The 18,384-nt window shown below is 40.9% G+C and overlaps 1 pseudogene; it reads left to right on the top strand.

Moving 5' to 3' along the window:
• The first annotated feature begins 1,188 nt into the window (after nucleotides 1-1,188).
• On the top strand, nucleotides 1,189-2,329 carry LOC149991328 (polymerase delta-interacting protein 3 pseudogene; annotated as a pseudogene).
• The last annotated feature ends 16,055 nt before the right edge of the window (nucleotides 2,330-18,384 follow it).

Below are 18,384 nucleotides of genomic sequence, written 5' to 3' on the forward strand. Positions count from 1 at the left end.
TATTAAGTAAATGGGATTCATCCAGCATAGTTTCTAAAGTTCAGTCTGAGTATGAATCTAGGACAGGAAAGGAAGAGAGAGGGAGAGAGAAGGAAGCAGGGATGGAAGGAGGTAAGAAAGAAAGAAATCAACATATTTTGAGTTTCTATTATATTTTAGGCACTGCTATGTGGTTTTAATATATTACTCAATTTAATTTTCATATTCATCTTCCCTGGAATTATTATCTTCTTTTTAAAGATGAGGAAATGGAGGCTCAGAGAAGTTAAGTAAAGTATATAATCATACAGTTAATATTTATATGGTTATGATTCAAATCTAAGCCTGTTGTATGAACTCAGAACCCACATTCTTTATATTATACATGGATGAAAACTAAAGGAAAGGGAGCTGCTACCTGGATATAAACTCAGAGTACATAACTCAAATCTTGCTTCAGCCTGTGGATGAGGTTGACTCATTTGTGGCCTGATTCTCTATGCCTCTAGGTGAGAATTTTTGTCTTAAGGGACTGAGTTATTCAGTATTGCATGAGAAATTTCAGATTCTAGAAGGAAACTTGGCCTGTGGTACCTTCTGAAAGTCAAATGTAGGTGTGAAAAAAAAATCTCAAAACATTGTGATAGAATTAATCTTCACCCTCAAAGCATCAAAATCCTTATCTCTCATTACATAATTATCTGCTAGTAGTAAAGATGAAGTGTTCTTTCTTCAGAAACCTAACAATTTGTTAGAAAACTACAGTTGTTTCACAGAATGATAAATATTCATGCTATAAGTGACCTTAGAGATGATCTAAACCAATTCCTTTGCTTTACTGAGAAAAAAATGATTTCCAAGACATTGAAATTTAAGGAAGGCAGTGGCAGATTTGGGCTTACAATCTAGATTCCCCAACTCACTCAGCATAATTTTCACTTTCCATCACATTGCAAACCTTGTTCATGAAAAGAGCAGGAAGAGACTGTGCTGTAGCATATAGAATAGTGAAATGACTGTTAAATTACTCTTTCTTTGGAAATCACATTCGGAGATTGTCATTGCAACAATTAAAACTGTTAAGAAATAGGATGGATTCCCTGTCAGGTAGTGTGAATTAAATTATCAGAAATGTTTTAGAATATATTTGAAGTGGCCAAAAGGGCAGGCTTGAGGGCTGAGAGAATCCTAGCTGCTTGGTGGTGCCAAATGGCAGACATCTTGGATGAGTTCATCGGGAAACATGGGGCTGCGGCAAAGGGGCACTTCACTGTCAGACCCAGAGTTGAAGATGTCTGATCTTGTGTTTGGGATACAAAAGTACCCCCTCAGCCACCTTCCAGCAGAGGTGTTATGCCAGGCAGAAGATTGGCCTCTCAGATGCCTGGCTCAAGCTGGGAGTCAAGGATGCCTGGGAAAGGCTTTCACAGAAATATGCTCATTTCCAGATCAAAGGGAAAGTGCAGCATGCCAGAGAGATGATGAACCACTGCAAGCAACATAGCATGACACACCAGAACCCCTGCCAGTTGCTCAATGCTCTGGAATAGCTCAGCTTGAAACAAAGCTCCCCTGCAGCCTTTATGTCCTTCCTCCATCATTGGGTCTGTGACTCCAGCTCTGTTGCTCACCAAAACCACCCACGTTCCACAACAAAAGACCATGACACCACCTCATGCCTATCCTGCTAGAATGAGAATTAACATCATCAGTAATCACCAGGCCAAACAATTTATATGACCTGGATGAAAACAATGATGTCGCAGCTCATATTCCTAGTAAACAGATGAAATTCAGTCTCAGGCAGTTTTCTTGACCACATGACTTGGATGAGTAGGTATAAGCTTTCTGTGTCCAATGCCTTCCCTAGTAAACAAGGAGGATTCTCCCAAGGAGCTGCCACATGCTGAGCCTATCCTAAGCACTTTGGAAGGCACCAAGACAACTGTGAATAGTCTGTACCTTAGAGTCACTGAGCATGACATTGTTGAGCTTTTCTGTGTACATGGAGCCCTGAACTCGTCTCAGCTGATCTATCCTGGGGTAGCATAAGTGGTCTTTGTTAAGAAGGACAATGCCATCAACACATATAAGAGATATAACAACTGGTGTCTGGATGGGCAACCTTCACATGAATGGTAACATTATCACCTCAGATCAGCACATCCTGCTATAGTTGAGAGACAGCCCCAAAGTGAAAAAGGAGAGTGAGCTGCCTCACAGGGTGAACTCTGCTACCTCATCTAACCCTTCTGCCAAAGTGGACCCTGAAACCATCCTGAAGGCCCTCTTCAAGTCCTCAGGGGCCTCTTTGATCACACAGCCCACAGAATTCAAAATCAAACTTTGAGAGGGGAAGTGAGGCAGCCAGAAGCAGAGGCAGAGGAGGGTGGCTCTGTTTCCTAAAGCAAAGCTTGTGACCAATGGGCCATGGAGGGAGGATTCAAAGTGGGGAGTAGAGACACATTTTCCATAATGTGTTTCTTCCTCCACCTCCTCACCAAGACAGGTTTGTGTTGCTCAGAGTGTTTCTCTACCTAACTTCAGCCCCAAAAGATTTCTTTTCTGGAAATGGTGCCCTAAATTCTCTGCATGGCTTCTTTGTGGTTCCATGGAACACAGGGTAGTGGCTGTTTCAAAGACACTGCTATCTCCAGGGACTAGGGATTGCCTTCCCTTTTGGGAAAGTTTTTAGGCTGGCAATGGGAGCCAGGTTAGCCCCAAACTGTGCCACTCACCTACCTGGTCAATGGAGATGGCCTGGTGGGGATCAGGTCACATGCCTCTTGTCCTGTCACCACAATTGGCTCCAATCCAATGTGGTCTGGAGAGGGTCCTGTGGCAAGTGAGGGTGAGGCTGCTGCTCTGCTAGGAAGAGTGCACACCAGCTCTTGGCTTGGAGGGCTCATGCTGTCTCAGGCAACCCCGAGTAAATCCTGAGAAGTCACATTTTCCTTTTCCTTTGGCCTATGCCAAGTTATCTGCCCCAGTTCTATTGGGTTCCGGTTGGTTATTACTGCTAGGAGAGCTTGCATTGTTAGCCCTTTCAGTTCTCACTAGCCTAGCACTTGTCACACCTTGGTTTTGGTGTCAGTGCCAGCTCTTAAGTAGTTCTGTGACACTGTATGTTTGGAGAATTATTAAAAGGGGAGATGTTGGCTTACTCCTGACCCTTTCTTTCTGTCCTGAGATGTCTACAGGGCAATAGTCAGGCATGCTGAGAGGCATATATCCAGCTGCCATCAAGAGGGAATATCTCTACTATTGTAAGTGACCCATCTGTCCATGACTAGAGGGGTATTTTTATGCCTTGTTAGTGGAGGGAGGGGAATGGTGGGGAAGGAGTTGAGACCAAATCAGCCCTTCCAAGTAAGTGGTGGGTTGTTCCCTTAGCATGATTCCAGGGAGTTGGGGCAAAACTGTAGAACCCAAGGACATCCATTGAATATCAAGATAACATTGCTCTAGAGTCATGCTCTCTCCCATAAGTTTGTTGGAACTATAAAGGGAGTTCAGGCTGGGAGAGCTGGAGAGAGTGGGAAGCAAGATTCTTGGAGCTCTAAAGAATCAGTTGTAAATGCTACAAAAGGCAAAAGCCTAGATATTAAAGGGGGCCTGAGTCTCTAAAAGCATCTCATAACCTGCTTCGGGCCAGCTCAGTGATGAAAAACCTGGAAACTAATGTTTCCAGAGTGAAATCTAACAAGCAGGAATGACCCAGGGTTTGAACCCAGCTCAGTACTCCAGCTCTGAGTTTTCCCAAGCCTGGGAAGTCCAAGGAATAGTGCTCTGCTTCCAAGGTCCTTAAATAAAGCACTGTTTGTTCCCTTCTTCCCCTTTGAACTGATGCAAGCAATTCTCAGTAGCTGGAAGACATTCCTCCCACACTTTCCCCTTTTTGGCCCAAGATAGCAACAAAGGTTGTAGGACCTGGTTTCTCAGGTCCTGAGCACAGTTTGGTAACTGCTTGGACTCTGCTTCGAGCAGAGATGATAAATATCCTGTATGCATGGCTTCCCCCTCTCCTCTCCCTCTGGTTATCAGTTTCATTGAGCCAGCTGCCTGGCCATGTGGACCAGGTCCTCTGCATACCCACAGAGTACATTGTGGGGTGGAGCCTGTTTGCTTGCCCTGCTCTACAAGATGTCATTGCAGAAAACAGTAGAAAAGGTGATGGACTAATCTTTGTGTTTCTCTTCACCCCCAAAACCCCTACATTCCCCAGCTGTGCCTCTTTTGTTTGAAAGGAGAGGGAGAGGCAGTAAGGGATGGAGGAGATTCTGTTATTTAACCATTTCTGAATGTTTGTTATTTCTTAAAAAATAGGAAGATATTTGATTACCAGTTGCTGAAAATTATAAAAGGAATTCAAGACTATAATTGCTTAGACATAGAACAGCCTATTATGACCTTCCCAAGTTTTAATAGGCTTTATTTTTCAGAGCAGTTTTAGGTTCATAGCAAAATTCAAAGTCCAGAGAGTTACACAATGCCCTCTCCCTCTTCCTCACAACCTCCCGCACCAACAAAGTCATTGTTACAACTAATGAACTAATACTCATCATTACCACCCAAAGTCCATAGTTTACATTAGAGATCACTCTTGATGTTATATATTCTGAGTTTGGACAAATGTATAATGACATGCATCTACCATTATAGTCTTATATAAAATAGCTTCACTGCCCTAAAAATTTCCTATGCTCCATCTATATATCATTCCCTTTCCTCAAATTCTTTGCAAATATCCATCTTTTTGCTCTTTTCATGGTTTTACCTTTTCCATAAAGTCACAGAGTTGGAATCCAGCAGCATGTAGCCTTTTAAGATTGGTTTCTTTCATTTAGTAATATTCATTTAAGGTTCCTCCATGTCTTCTCATAACTTGATAGCTCATTTCTTTTTAACCTTCACAATGTTGAGAAATGATATTTAATAATTATATATGATTCCCACAATCCAAACTTTCAGTCCTCTTTTCCCCCTAGTCCTATTCCTACATTAAGGTTTTTTCAGGACATGTCCTTGAAGTACTAGTATCTCAAACTCAACATGTTCAAAAACAAACTCAAACTTTGTACCTCCACCTGCTTTCCCTCCCTCAAGTCAGCATTTTCCTTTTAACCGTGCTTTCTATTATTGGCATAATTCTACCAAATTTTTCTTGTTTTTCTTCTTTCTTTTCCATCTGCATCTAATAAATTAACACTTTTTTGTTGATTCTTCCCATGCAATTTATCTTTTCTTTGTTCTATTCTTTCCATCATCATTGCAAATATTTCTAGTTCAGAGACTGTGATATGGACAGTTATAATAGTACTGTTACTGTTTTTTCTGCCTCCCGTCTCCCCTCCCTCTAATCTATCATCCAGATTTATCTGAGAAGAATACTCCTGAAACCCCACTTATAAATGATTAAAAAAATCCAATTACTTCCTCTAGCAAATAAATTACAATTATCGTCTTCCTGCCAAGATGGAGGCCTAGGAAGACACACTTAGCCTCCTTGCACAACCATAAGAAGGGTTACATCTATCTCAAAACAAAAAAAATGACAAGAACTACCAAAAAATTGAAGTGCATGGAAGTCCAACAAAGATATAAAGAAGTAATGCACAACCAGACAGATAGGAGGGGCAGAAATGGAGATTTGGGGACCTGGGGCATAGAAGATGCACTGTTGTGGCAGTGCCACCAAAGCAGTGGTTGCAGCTAGCTAGGGGAATGAGCAGTCACATATTTAAAAAGCTGAGAGGGACACATGGGGAGTGACTGCTTAGCTCATGGTTCTAGCACTGGGAAAGTAAAGCCTCATTGCTTCTGGCTGTGAAAACTAGTGGGGATTAGAGCAGTGGAAGAAACTGCCAGTCTCTCAGGAGAGACTGTTTAGAGGACCTCCATGGTCCTAGAATGTACACAAATACATCCACTCTGGGGACCATCACCAAGGCAACAGCTAGAGGGGCGCCAGTCACATAGGGGAAGAGGGTGAAGTGACTGGAAGAGGGGGGAATGCTGACTAAGTGGCATTGTTCCCGCTCTGACCCTTCCCTCACATAAATCGTCACTGGCTGTGAACTGGGTCAGCCAGCACTGACAAGGACCTAAGGCACTGCCCCTCACAACATAACAGGTGCAACAGCTCTACCTAATACACAGAGGCAAACACAGGAGGATGTCAAATTGAGGAGACAGAGAAGTATAACCCAAAAAAGGAAGCAGATCAAGGCTTCAGAGGGAGAACTAAGCAGTGAGGAGATAGCCAACCTAACTGACACAGAGTTCAAAACACTGGTGATAATGATGTTTAAAGAAATGACTGAGTATGGCAAACGCATAAGGGAAGAAGTGAAGGCTACACTAAATGAAATGAAGAAAAATCCACATGAAACTTATAGTGAAGGGAAGGAAGAAGGGGTTGAAATAAAAAAGTTGGACCATAACAAAGAAATAAACAGTCAACCAGTACAGAATGAAGAAACAAGAATTGAAAAAATCAAGGAGAGAATTAGGAACCTCTGGGACAATTTAAACATACCAACACCCAATCATAGGGGTGCCAGAAGGAAAAGAGAAAGAATAAGAAATTGAAAGTTTATGTGAAAAAATAATAAAGCAAAACTTTTCTAATTTGGTGAAGGATATAGACGTACAAATCCAGGAAGCACAGAGTCCCAAACAAGCTAGACCCAAAGAGGTCCACACCAAGACACATCATAACTAAAACGCTAAAGGTTAAAAATAAAAAGAAAATTTTAAAAGAAGCAAGAGAAAAACAGAGTTACCTACAAAGGAGTTTCCATAAGACTGTCAGCTGATTTCTCAAAACAATCTTTGCAGGCAAGAAGAGACTGGCAAGAAATATTCAAACTGATGAAAAGCAAGAACCTACATGCAAGATTACTCAATCCAGCAAAGTTATTATTTAGAATATAAGGGCAGATAAAGTGCTTCCCAGACAAGGTAAAGCTAAAGGAATTCATCACCCAGCCCTTATTATAAGAAATGTTAAAGAGACACATTTAAGAAAAAGGTGAAAACTATGAACATTAAAATGACAACAAACTCACAACTGTCAACAAATGAATCTAAAAATAAAAAACAAACTAAGCAAACAACTAAAACAGGAACAGAACCATAGATATGGAGATCATATGGAGGGTTATCAATGGGGAGAGGGAAGGGGGAGAAGGGAGGGAAAGGCACAGGGATCAAGAAGCATAACTCATAGGTACAAAATAGGGAGATGTTAAGAATAATAAAGTAAATGGAGAAGCCAAAGAATTTATCTGTATGACCCATGGACATGAACTATGGAGGAAGGGATTGCTGGAGAGAAGGGAGGTACCAGGCAGAGGGGGGCAAAGGGGAAAAATCTGGGACAACTAATAGCATAATCAATAAAATATACTTTAAAAATTACAATGATCTTATTATCTCACCATTGTAATTATTGTTATTATACACACAAGGCATCATCCTTAAAGTTGGGGGAAGGCAGTTAATACAACTAGCATGATTTGCAATTTGAATCTTTATTGATTACAATTAAAAACACATTCTCATCCCTGGCTGCTGTGGCTCAGTGGATTGAGCATCGGCCTGTGAGCCAAGTGTCGCTGGTTTGATTCCCAGTCAGGGCACATGACTAGGTTGCACGTCAGGTCTCCACTTGGGGGCGGGAGTGAGAGGCAACCACACAGGGATGTTTCTCTTCCTCTCTTTTTCCTTTTCCCTCTCTCTAAAAATAAATAAATAAGTAAACAAACAAACAAATAAATAAATTATTTTTTAAAAACACATATTCAGACAGATCCATTTTAGCTACATATATTAACAGTCAAATATCATATTTGAAGTGATGAGGTAGAGGACTTACATTATCAACAGCTTTAAGTTTACTGTGGAGCCTTAGAAAAGTCCTGTCCTTCACCTATAATTTTCTACAATCTAGTTTCAGTTGTATGATATTTTTTTCCTACCAGTTGCTGAAAAGGATAATATATGTTTAAGTGTCAACATATATCTGTATCAGTAATCTGATTATGGTCTTGTAATTTGCAAAACTACTAATGAAGGTACTGTGGATTGGCTTGAAGAGGCTAAAAAGTTAATACTAACAATATTAATAATGACATTACATTCTCTAGATTTCCTTGCAGCTATCGTCCAGTACCAATTCAGTTTTTAAAAATTTATTTTTAAGTATATTTTATTGATTATGTTGTTATAGTAGTCCGGATTTTCCCCCCTTTGCTCCCCTCTGCCCAATACTCCCCTTTCCTCAGCAATCTCACCCCCCCTTAGTTCATGTCCATGGGTCGTGCATATAAGTTCTTTGGCTTCACCATTTCCTATATTATTCTTAACTTCCCCCTGTCTATTTTGTACCAATTGATTATGGTTCTCAATCCCTGCACCATATCCCCATTTCTCCCCTCCCGCCCTCCCAGCTGATAACTCTCCAAATGATCCCCATACCTATGATTCTGTTCCTATTCTGGTTTGCTTACTTGGATTTTGTTTTTATTTTTTAGATTCAGTTGCTGATCGTTGTGAATTTGTTGTCATTTTAGTGTTCATAGTTTTGATCTTCTTTTTCTCAAATAAGCCCCTTTAACATTTCATATAATAATGGCTTGGTGATAATGAACTCTTTTACTTTACCATGCCTGGGAAGCACTTCATCTGCCCTTCCATTCTAAATGATAGTTTTGCTGGATACAGTAATTTTGGTTGTAGGTTCTTGCTTTTCATCAAATTGAATACTACTTGCCAGTCCCTTCTTACCATGCAGTTTCTTTTGAGAAATCAGCTGATAGTCTTATAGGCACTCCTTTATAGGTAACTCTCTGCTTTTCTCTTGCTGCTTTTAAGATTCTCTCTTTATCTTGAATCTTCGGCATTTTAATTATGATATGTCTTGGTGTGGTTCTTCTTGGTTCTAGCTTGTTTGGGGCTCTGTGCTTCCTGGACTTATATCTCTCTTTCCTTCACAAAATTTGGGAAGTTTTCCTTCATTATTTTTTCACACAGGCTTTCAATTTCTTGCTCTGCCTTTTCTCCTTCTGGCAATCCTATGATTCAGACGTTGGCATGTTTCAAGTTGTCCCAGAGGTTCCTAAGCCTCTCCTCGTTTTTCTCAATTCTTGTTTCCTCATTCTGTACTGGTTGACTGTTTTTTTTTCTTCCTTATGTTCCAAATCATTGATTTGAAACCCAGTTTTCTTCCCTTCGCCATTGGTTTTGTGTGGGTTTTCCTTCGTTTTACCTAGCATAGCCTTCACTTCTTCCCTTATGCGTTTGCCATACTCAAGCATATCTGTCAAGCCTGTGAGCATCTTAATCACTAGTGTTTTGAATTCTGCATCTGATAGGTTGGCTATCTTCATGTCTTAATTCTCCCACTAGAACCTTGATCCTTTCACCCTTTTGGGCCATACTTCTCTGTCTCCTCATCTTGACAGGCTTATGTGTTTGTTTGCCTCTGTGTCTTACGTAGAGCTGTCAGTCCTATTACATTTAAGGGGCGGAGCCTTAGTTATTTGTCGGTACAGGGTGACCCGTTTCACCTCGTTGTGGTGCTGTATGTGGGGGAGGGGTCAGGGAGAGAACAATATCACTTGCTCAGCACTTTCCCCTTTTCCAGGCACTTCTCCCACTTTCGTATGGGTCTGGCACCTCTCTAGTCCTGGCTGTCGTTCCCAGAGTGGGTGGGTCTGCAGACATTCTAGGACTGTGGGGACCCTTTAAGCAAGTAGACTCTGCTGAGAGACTGGCAGTTTCTTCCTCAACCCCAAGGCCCACCGGTTTGCACAGTCAGAAGCAATGAGGCTTGATTTTTCCCTGGGACTGGGCCCATGAGCTTTGTGGTCTGGTGAGGAGCTGGGAACGCTCCCAAGGTGTCCCTCCTGACTTCTTAAAACACGTGACTGTGCTTTCTGCTGGCCTACCGCTACTGCCACTGCTACAGCCACACCAGTTCCTCTCTGCCCAGGCTTCACCTCTCCTACCTGTCTGAATGAATATTTCTTCTTTATATCTTTGTTGGACTTCCATGTAGCTTGATTTTCTGGAACTTCTGTTTGTCTCTAGTTTTGAGATAGTGTATTCCTTCTTAGTTATGGAGGGAGACCCAGCGTGTCTGTCTAGACCTCCATCTTGGCCAGAAGTTAATTTATTTTTTCATTGTACTTTTTTCATTACTATTTGTCCCCCTTATATCCACTTCTCCCCACAATCACCACACTGTTGTCATGACCATGAGTCCTCTTTCCTTTTTGCTAGTTCGCTCTACCCCCTAACACCCTGTCCATAGCTGTCATTCTGCTCTATATGTATGAGTTGGTTTCTATTTTGCTTGTTCATTTAGTTTGTTTATTAGACCGGTTTTTTCACTTAGAATAATGTTCTACAGTTCTATCCATGCTGTCACAAAGGGTAAAATTTTCTTAATTTTTATGGCTGAGTAGTATTCCATGTGTAAATGTCCCATAGTTTTTTTTACAATTTTTTATTGATTATGCTGTTACAGTTGTCCCAATTTCTTTCCCCCCTGCTTCCCCCTCCCTCCAGTTGTCCCCCACTCCTTAGTCCATGCCCTTTGGTTATGCATATAGTTCTTCTCAACATCTTCCTGTCTACTCCACTCCCTCCTACTATGCTTCTTAATTCCTGCGACATCTCCCTCCCTTTTCCCCCTTCCCCTTCCCGCTGACCTCCCCCCAATATGTTCCTTGTACCTATAATTCTTTTTCCCCTCTCACTGCCTACTTAGTTTGTCTTTGTTTTGATTCCCTAGCTTCTGCTGTTGGTTGTTGTGATACGGTTTTCATTTTAATGTTCATAGTTTTGATCCTTCTTCTAAACAAGTCCCTTTAACATCTCATATAACAGTGGTTTGGATCTAACAAACTCCTTCAGTTTTACTTTGTCCTGGAAACACTTTCTCTGCCCTTCTATCCTGAATGACAGCTTCACTGGATAGAGTAATCGTGGTTGTATATTTTTGATTTTCATTACTTTGAATATTTCTTGCCAGTCCCTTCTTGCCTGTAAAGTTTCCTTGGAGAAATCCACTGATAGTCTAGTTGAGACCCCCTTGTACAGAATACTTCTCTTCTTTCTTGCCGCTTTTAAGATTCTCTCTTTATCTTTAATTTTTGACATTTTGATGATAATGTGTCTTGGTGTGGTCCTCCCTGGGTCCAGCCTATCTGGAACTCTCTGTGCTTCCTGGACCTGTAACTCTATTTCCTTCCCCAAGTTAGGGAAGTTCTGCTTCATTATTTTTTCACATAATTTTTCAATTTCTAGTTCTTCTTCTTCACCCTCTGGCAATCCGATAATTCGAATGATCGGTCGCTTATAGCTGTCCCAGAGGTTTCTGAGCCTCTCATCATATTTCTCACTTTTTGTTTCCTCTTTCTGCACTGGTTGACTATTTGGTCCCTCCCTACGTTCCGATTTGTTAATTTGATCCATGGTTTTCCCTTCCTCACCACTTGTCTTGTATGTATTTTTGTTCATTTCAGCAGTACTAACCTTCATTCCTTCACTGTCTTGATTCAGCCCCACTGTTAGGTCTGTAAGCTGTCTGATAACTATAGCTCTGAACTGAGCCTTGGAAAGATTCGCTATTTGCTCATTGGTCAAGGCCTTTATTTGTTTATTCATTAACTGTGTGATTGGTATTTCAATCATTAATTCTGCCATTCTGACTATTTTGTTTATCTTTCCTTCTTGGGCAGGGTGCTGTCACACCTCCTACGCTATATTGGGTGGAGCCCCGTGTGCTTGTCACAACCTGGTGACCTTTCTCACCACCCTGTGGCACCTTGCATGGGGGCGCGGGTCCAAGATGGATTCCTGCTGTTACTCTCTACTGAGGAACAGGGTCGCCTCCCAATGGTGTCCGCCTTCCTGGGCATTGGAATCGCAAGCCAATGGATCTGGTCTGCAGCCAGGGCTGGCTCCCAGGCGCTTCTCTCCTCCCCCCAAATACAGGTGTCTGCTTACTGGGTTCCGCTGTTTACTGCTGCAGCTGCCACCTCCAGCACAGTTTGATCTTTCTCAGCTGCGGGCTCACACTTCCTACCCATCCGAACAAGCACCACTTGTTTATAACTTCATACTTTGGACTTCCATGTAGCTTTATTTTTAGTTTTGCAGTAGTTGTAATCCTTCTTAGTTGTAGAGGGAGACTGAGTGTTTCAGTCTATGCCTCCATCTTGGTCGGAAGTCCCATGTCCCATACTTTTTTAATCTATTTATTTACTGATGGACACTTGGGCTACTTCCTTATCTTGGCAATAGTAAATAATGCTGTAATGATCATAGAGGTGCTTTTGTTCTTTGAATTAGTGTTTTGGGTTTCTTCAGATAAATTCCCAGAAGTGGAATCACTGGATCATAAGGCAGTTCCATTTCTAATTTTTTGAGGTATCTCCATCTGATTTCCACAGTGGCTGTACTAATCTGCATTCCCACAAACAGTGCATGTGAGTTCCTCTTTCCCCACATCTTTACCAACACAGGTTGTTTGTTGATTTTTAAAATTTTTAGTATCTTTTTTCATTTATTTTATTTTATTGTTCAATTACAGTTGTCCCAATTTTCCCATTGCTCTCCCCTGCCCTGCCAACCCTTCCACAGTCAATCCCCACTCTGTTGTCCCTCTCCATGGGTGCTTTAAACTTATTCCTTGACTAGACCCTTCCCCTTCTTTCCCCTGTTATCACCCTCCCCCCTCCCCTGGAGTCGCTGTCAGTTTGCTTCTTATTTTCATGTATCTGGTTCTATTTTGCTCATTTGTTTGTTTTGTTCATTAGGTTCCACTTATAGGTGAAATAAATGTTATTTGTCTTTTGTCACCTGGCTTATTTCATTTAGCATGATACTTTCCAGTTCCGTCCATGCTATCACACAGGGTAGGAGTTCCTTCTTTCTTTCTGCTGCATAGTATTCCATTGTGTAAATGTACCACAGTTTTTGGATCCACTCATCTACAGATGGGCATTTAGGTTGTTTCCAGCACTTGGCTATTGTAAGTAATGCTGCTATGAACATTGGCGGGCATAGGTTCTTTTGAATTGGTGTTTCAGGATTCTTATGGTATAACCCCAGCAGTGGAATCACTGGATTAAAAAGTTCTATTTTTAGTTTTCTTTAGGAAATCTCATACTGTTTTCCATAGTGGCTGCACCAGTCTGCATTCCCACCAATGATGCACTAGAGTTCCCTTTTCACATCCTCACCAGCACTTGTGGTTTGTTGATTTGTTAATGATGGCCATTCTGACAGGCATTGTGATGTTAATTTGCAATTCTGTGATGGCTAGTGATGTTGAGCATCCTTTCATGTGTCTCTGGGCCCTCTCTATGTTCTCCTTTGAGAAGTGTCCGTTCAGTCCTTTGCCCATTTTTTAATTGGACTGCTTGTCTTCCTGTTGTTGAGTCATATGAGTTCTTTACATATTTTGAAATCAAACTTTTGTCTGAGACATCATTGGCAACTTTATTATTCTATAGGGTTGTCTCCTTTTTCACTTTGCTGATATTTTCTTTAGCTGTGCCGAAGTTCTTTAATTTGATGTACTTCCATTTCTTTATTATTTTCTTTATATCCCTTGCCCTAGGAGATCTATCAATGATAGCCATTCTGACTGGTGTGAGGTAATATCTCATTTTGGGTTTTTTTTTTTTTTTTTTTTTTAGTTTTATTGTTTATGCTGTTTCACTTGTTTCCACTTTTTTTCCTTTTCATCACCTCAACCCAGCCTCACATTCTCCCCTCCCTAAGCCAGTTCCCATATTGTTGTCTGTGTCCATGGGTTGTGTATAAATGTTCTTTGCTTAATCCCTTCACCATCTATCAACCCAACCCCCATCATCCTTTCTGGCCGCTGTCAGTCTGTTTTATGTATCTATATTTCTGTTACCATTTTGTTGGTTTATTTGGTTCATTGGATTCCACATACACTAAAGTTCATGTAGTATTTTTCTTTCACTGACTGGCTTATTTGCATTTCTCTGATGATTGGTGATGTTGAGCATCTTTTCATATGATATTGGCCATCTATATGTCCTCTTTGGAGAAGTGTCTATTCAGTTCCTTAGCCCATTTTTAAATTGGATTGTTTATTTTTTTGGTGTTGAGTTTTATAAGTTATTTGTAAATTTTAGATATTAACCCCTTGTTAGATGTATCAGTGAATATGTTCTCCTATTCAGTGGGCTCTGTTTTTATTTTGCTTTTGGTTTCCTTTGCTGTGCAAAACCTTTCTAATTCGATGTAGTTCCATTTATTAATTTTTTCTTTCTGTCCCCCTGCTGGAGGAGATAAAACAAATATTGCTATGAGCAATGGCTGAGATTTTACTGCCTGTGTTTTCTTCTAGGATTTTTATGGCTTCTGTTCTAATATTTGTCTTTAATTCATTTGGAATTTACTCTTTTGTGTAGTGTAAGAAGGTGGTCTAGTTTCATTTTTCTGCATGAATCTGTCCAATTTTCCTAACACCATTGTTGAATAAACTATCTTATCCCATTGCATGTATTTGTTTCCTCTGTCAAATATTTATTAATTATAAAGTCATGGGTTTATTTCTGGTTTCTCTACTCTGTTCCATTGATCTACATGTCTGTTTTTGTGCCAGTAGTATGCTGGTTTGATTACTATGGCCTTATAGTATAGTTTGATATTAGGAGCATGAATGCTCCAACTTTGTTCTCCTTTATCAGGATTGCTGTTGATCTGTGACACCTTTTGTGGTTCCATATACATTTAAAAAATACTTGTTCTAGTTCTGTGAAGTATCTCATTGGTCTGCTTTAAGAGGCTCTCGCTCTCGTGTGCTCCCTCCATGTGGCTTGGAGAAGGGGTCTCCAGGCTGCTTTAAGAGACTCTCGCCATGCGGTTTTGAGGAGAGGAGATCCATGCGGTTTGCAGGAAGAAGGCAGTTTGCAAGGAGGCTGAGAATCCAGGCGGTTCTGCATTGAGAGCTGGAGGGCACCACAGCACAGAAAGGACCTCCCCAATCAGATTGAATGATTGGCAGCTGCTGGCACTGAATTTAACAAGCCTCCCAGGACCTCTCACTTCAGAGCAGTTCAACTGCGGCTTAATTGGACCACAGCCAGGAAGGAGGACTTCTGGAGCAGAGGGACCCAGGAGTGGCTCTCAGTAACTGGGGAGTAAAGTTGGAAACTCAGAGCAGGGGAAGGGGGCAGGGAAAACAATCAAGATATTATACCTAGCTTAATTGGGATAAGATTGCCCTGGCTGGTTTAGCTCAGTGGATTGAGCGTCGGCCTGCGAGCTAAGTGTCGCTGGTTCGATCTTCCAGTCAGGGTACATCAGAGAAGGAAAACTCTGACTCCAAAAAACCTCCACTGCCTTGCGGCATACCTCTTCAGGGGAAAGACTAAGGGAGTAAACCCCGACAGAAAATCCGGAGCCGGAGTCCCTAAGGCGGTTCGACGTTGTAGTCAACACCGGCAACTCCTGCGGCGCACCTGAACCCAAGCTGTATTGACTCCGTCTTTCCCTTGGATCCTTCAGCTGCGAAGAGAGGGGGGGTCTGCTGCATGGGCAACAGCTGGCCCTCCATATCACCCTGCCCAGGCTCTGTAGCTTCAGCGTCATCGCAAGATGTCGATTCAAAGTGGGAGGAGACAGATACCATGTCACTCCCGAGTCGGACTGCACAGCCATTCTCGGCCGTGCAGATAGACTCTTAAGAAGCTACACCATCGTCTCTCGAGACGGACGGCTGCCGACGACGAATTCTTCCTAATCCTGAACATGGTATTTACTTCCACTTATTTGTATCTTCTTCAATTTCTTTCTTCAGTGTCTTATAACTTTCCAAGTACAGGTCTTTTACATCCTTGGTTAGATTTACTCCTATGTATTTTATTCTTTTTAAAGCAATTGTGAATGAAAATTTTCCCTTAATTTTCCTTTCTGATAGTGCATTATTGGCATATAAAATGCAACAGATTTTTGGATGTTAATTTTGTATCCTGAGACTTTACCGAATTTATTTATCAGTTCTAGTAGTTTCCTGGAGGAATCTTTAGGGTTCTCTATGTATAGTATCATGGGATTTGCAGTAGTTTTACTTCTTCCTTTCCAAATTGGATTCCTTTTCTTTCTTCTTCTTGTCTGATTGCTATGGCTAGGACTTCCAGTATTATGTTGAATAAGAGATGTGAAAGTGGACATCCCTGTTGTGTTCCAGATCTTAGGGGGAAGTCTTGTAGTTTTTGCCCATTCAGTATGATGCTGGCAGTGGGTTTGTCATGTATGGCCTTTATTATGTTTAGATATGTTTCCTCTCCAACTTCACTGAGAGTTTTGACTATAAAAGGGTGCTGGATTTTATCAAATGCTTTTTCTGCATCTATTGAAATAATCATGTGGTTTTATCCTCCATTTAATTTATGTGGTATATCACATTTATTGATTTTCTAATGTTGTACCAACATTGCATTCTTGGAATAAGTCAAACCCCACTTGATCATGGTGTATGATCTTTTGATGTATTGCTGTATTTGGTTTGTTAATATTTTGTTGATATTTTAACATCTGTGTTTGTCAAGGATATTGGCTTATAATTTTTTTATAGTGTCTTTATCTGGTTTTGGAATTAGGATAATGCTGGCCTCATAAAGTGAGCTTGAGAGTTTTCCATCCTCTTGAATTTTTGAAATAGGTTGAGAAGGAGAGGTATTAGTTCTTCTCAGAATGTTTGGTGAAAAATAACCTGTGAAGCCATCCAGTCCAGGGCTTTTGTTTCTTGGGAGTTTTTTTTATTACTGCTTCAACTTCACTAAGTGTAATCTGTCTGTTCAGATTCTCTGATTCTTCCTGATTTAGTTTTGGAAGATTGTATGTTTCTAGGAATTTATCCATTTTGTCCAGGTTGTCCTGTTTGTTGGCATATAGTTGTTCATAATATTTTCTTACAATCCTTTGTATTTCTTTGGTGTCAGTTGTTATTTCTCCTTTTTCATTCTGATTTTATTTATTTGGGTCTTCTCTCCTCTTTTCCTTATGAGTCTGGTTAAAGTTTTGTCAATGTTGCTTAGCTTTTCAAAGAACCAGATCTTGGATTCATTGATATTTTGTATCATTTTTTCAGACTCCGTTTCATGTATTTTTGCTCTGATTTTTCTTACTTCTCCTTATTTTGGGCTTTGCTGTTCTTTTTCAAGTTCTTTTCAGTGTAAAGTTATATTGTGTATTTGAGCTTTTTCTTTTTTCTTGAGATAGGCCAATGATACTATGAATTTCCCTCTTATAATTGCTTTCCCTGTATCCCACCAATTCTGGGTTGTTGTGTTCTCATTTTCATTTGTTTCAAGATATCTTTGATTTCTTTCTTAATCTTATTGTTGATCATTCACTGTTAATTGCATGTTGTTTACCTTCCATGTCTTTACATGGTTTTCAATTTTCTTCTTGTGATCAATATTTAGTTTCATAGCATTATGGTCAGAAAAAATGCTTTGTATGATCTCAGTCTTCTTAAATTTATTGAGATTTGTTTTGTGCCCTAACATATAGTCTATTGTGGGGAACTAAAATGTTCCTCGGCTAAAGTCTTGCTGACCGGCATCCTAAAGTTCTGCTTGGCATGGCCTCATTATCCCATAACAGTTGTCTGCTCCTAATTAAGGGCAACTTCCCTCTTTCTCTTCTTGGGAGTTGCTGTCCTTCATCGTAACTCTTATCTGTCAAGATAACGCCCCAGCTGCAGCTGCGCCCCTCCCTAGTGAAAAATTCCTCCTCTCCTGAGCTATAAGAATGCTGTTTTTACTAAGAATAAACGAGACTTGATCAGAGCACTGTCTTGTCTCCATTCTTTGTGCCTCTTGCCCCTTTCTCATCCTCACTCCCCCTCTAGGGTCCTCGTTGCTTGACCTGCGGGACGGGTCAAGTGGCGCCCAACGTGGGGCCCGAGAACGGGGGACTCAGTGAAGGACGCCGTTCGAGGAGCCGGCCAAGTAGAGAAGAGGAAAAGGCTACGCGGGAACCTGCCACGCTGACCTCACCTCAGTAAGTGAATGGCGATCATGGGGCAAGAAATGAGCCGACATGAGCTTTTTGTTGAACAGCTCGGACAGGCATTAAAGGCACGAGGAGTAAAGGTTAAAGTAAAACAGTTACTGAAATATTTTGATTATATCAAAGACTTATGTCCCTGGTTTCCCACTGAAGGGAACATTGATCCACAACGGTGGAAAAGAGTAGGGGATGCCTTAAAAGACTTTTATGATACGTTTGGTCCGGAGAAGTTTCCTGTAACCGCCTTCTCTTATTGGAATCTAATAGATGAACTCTTATCTCAAAGACATAGTGATCTGGTAGTAGCTAATGTAGTAAAAAAGGGTCAAAATA

Source organism: Furipterus horrens, unplaced genomic scaffold (assembly GCF_987537825.1).
Source record: "Furipterus horrens unplaced genomic scaffold, mFurHor1.1.pri manual_scaffold_17, whole genome shotgun sequence".
Classification (NCBI taxonomy): Eukaryota; Metazoa; Chordata; class Mammalia; order Chiroptera; family Furipteridae; genus Furipterus; species Furipterus horrens.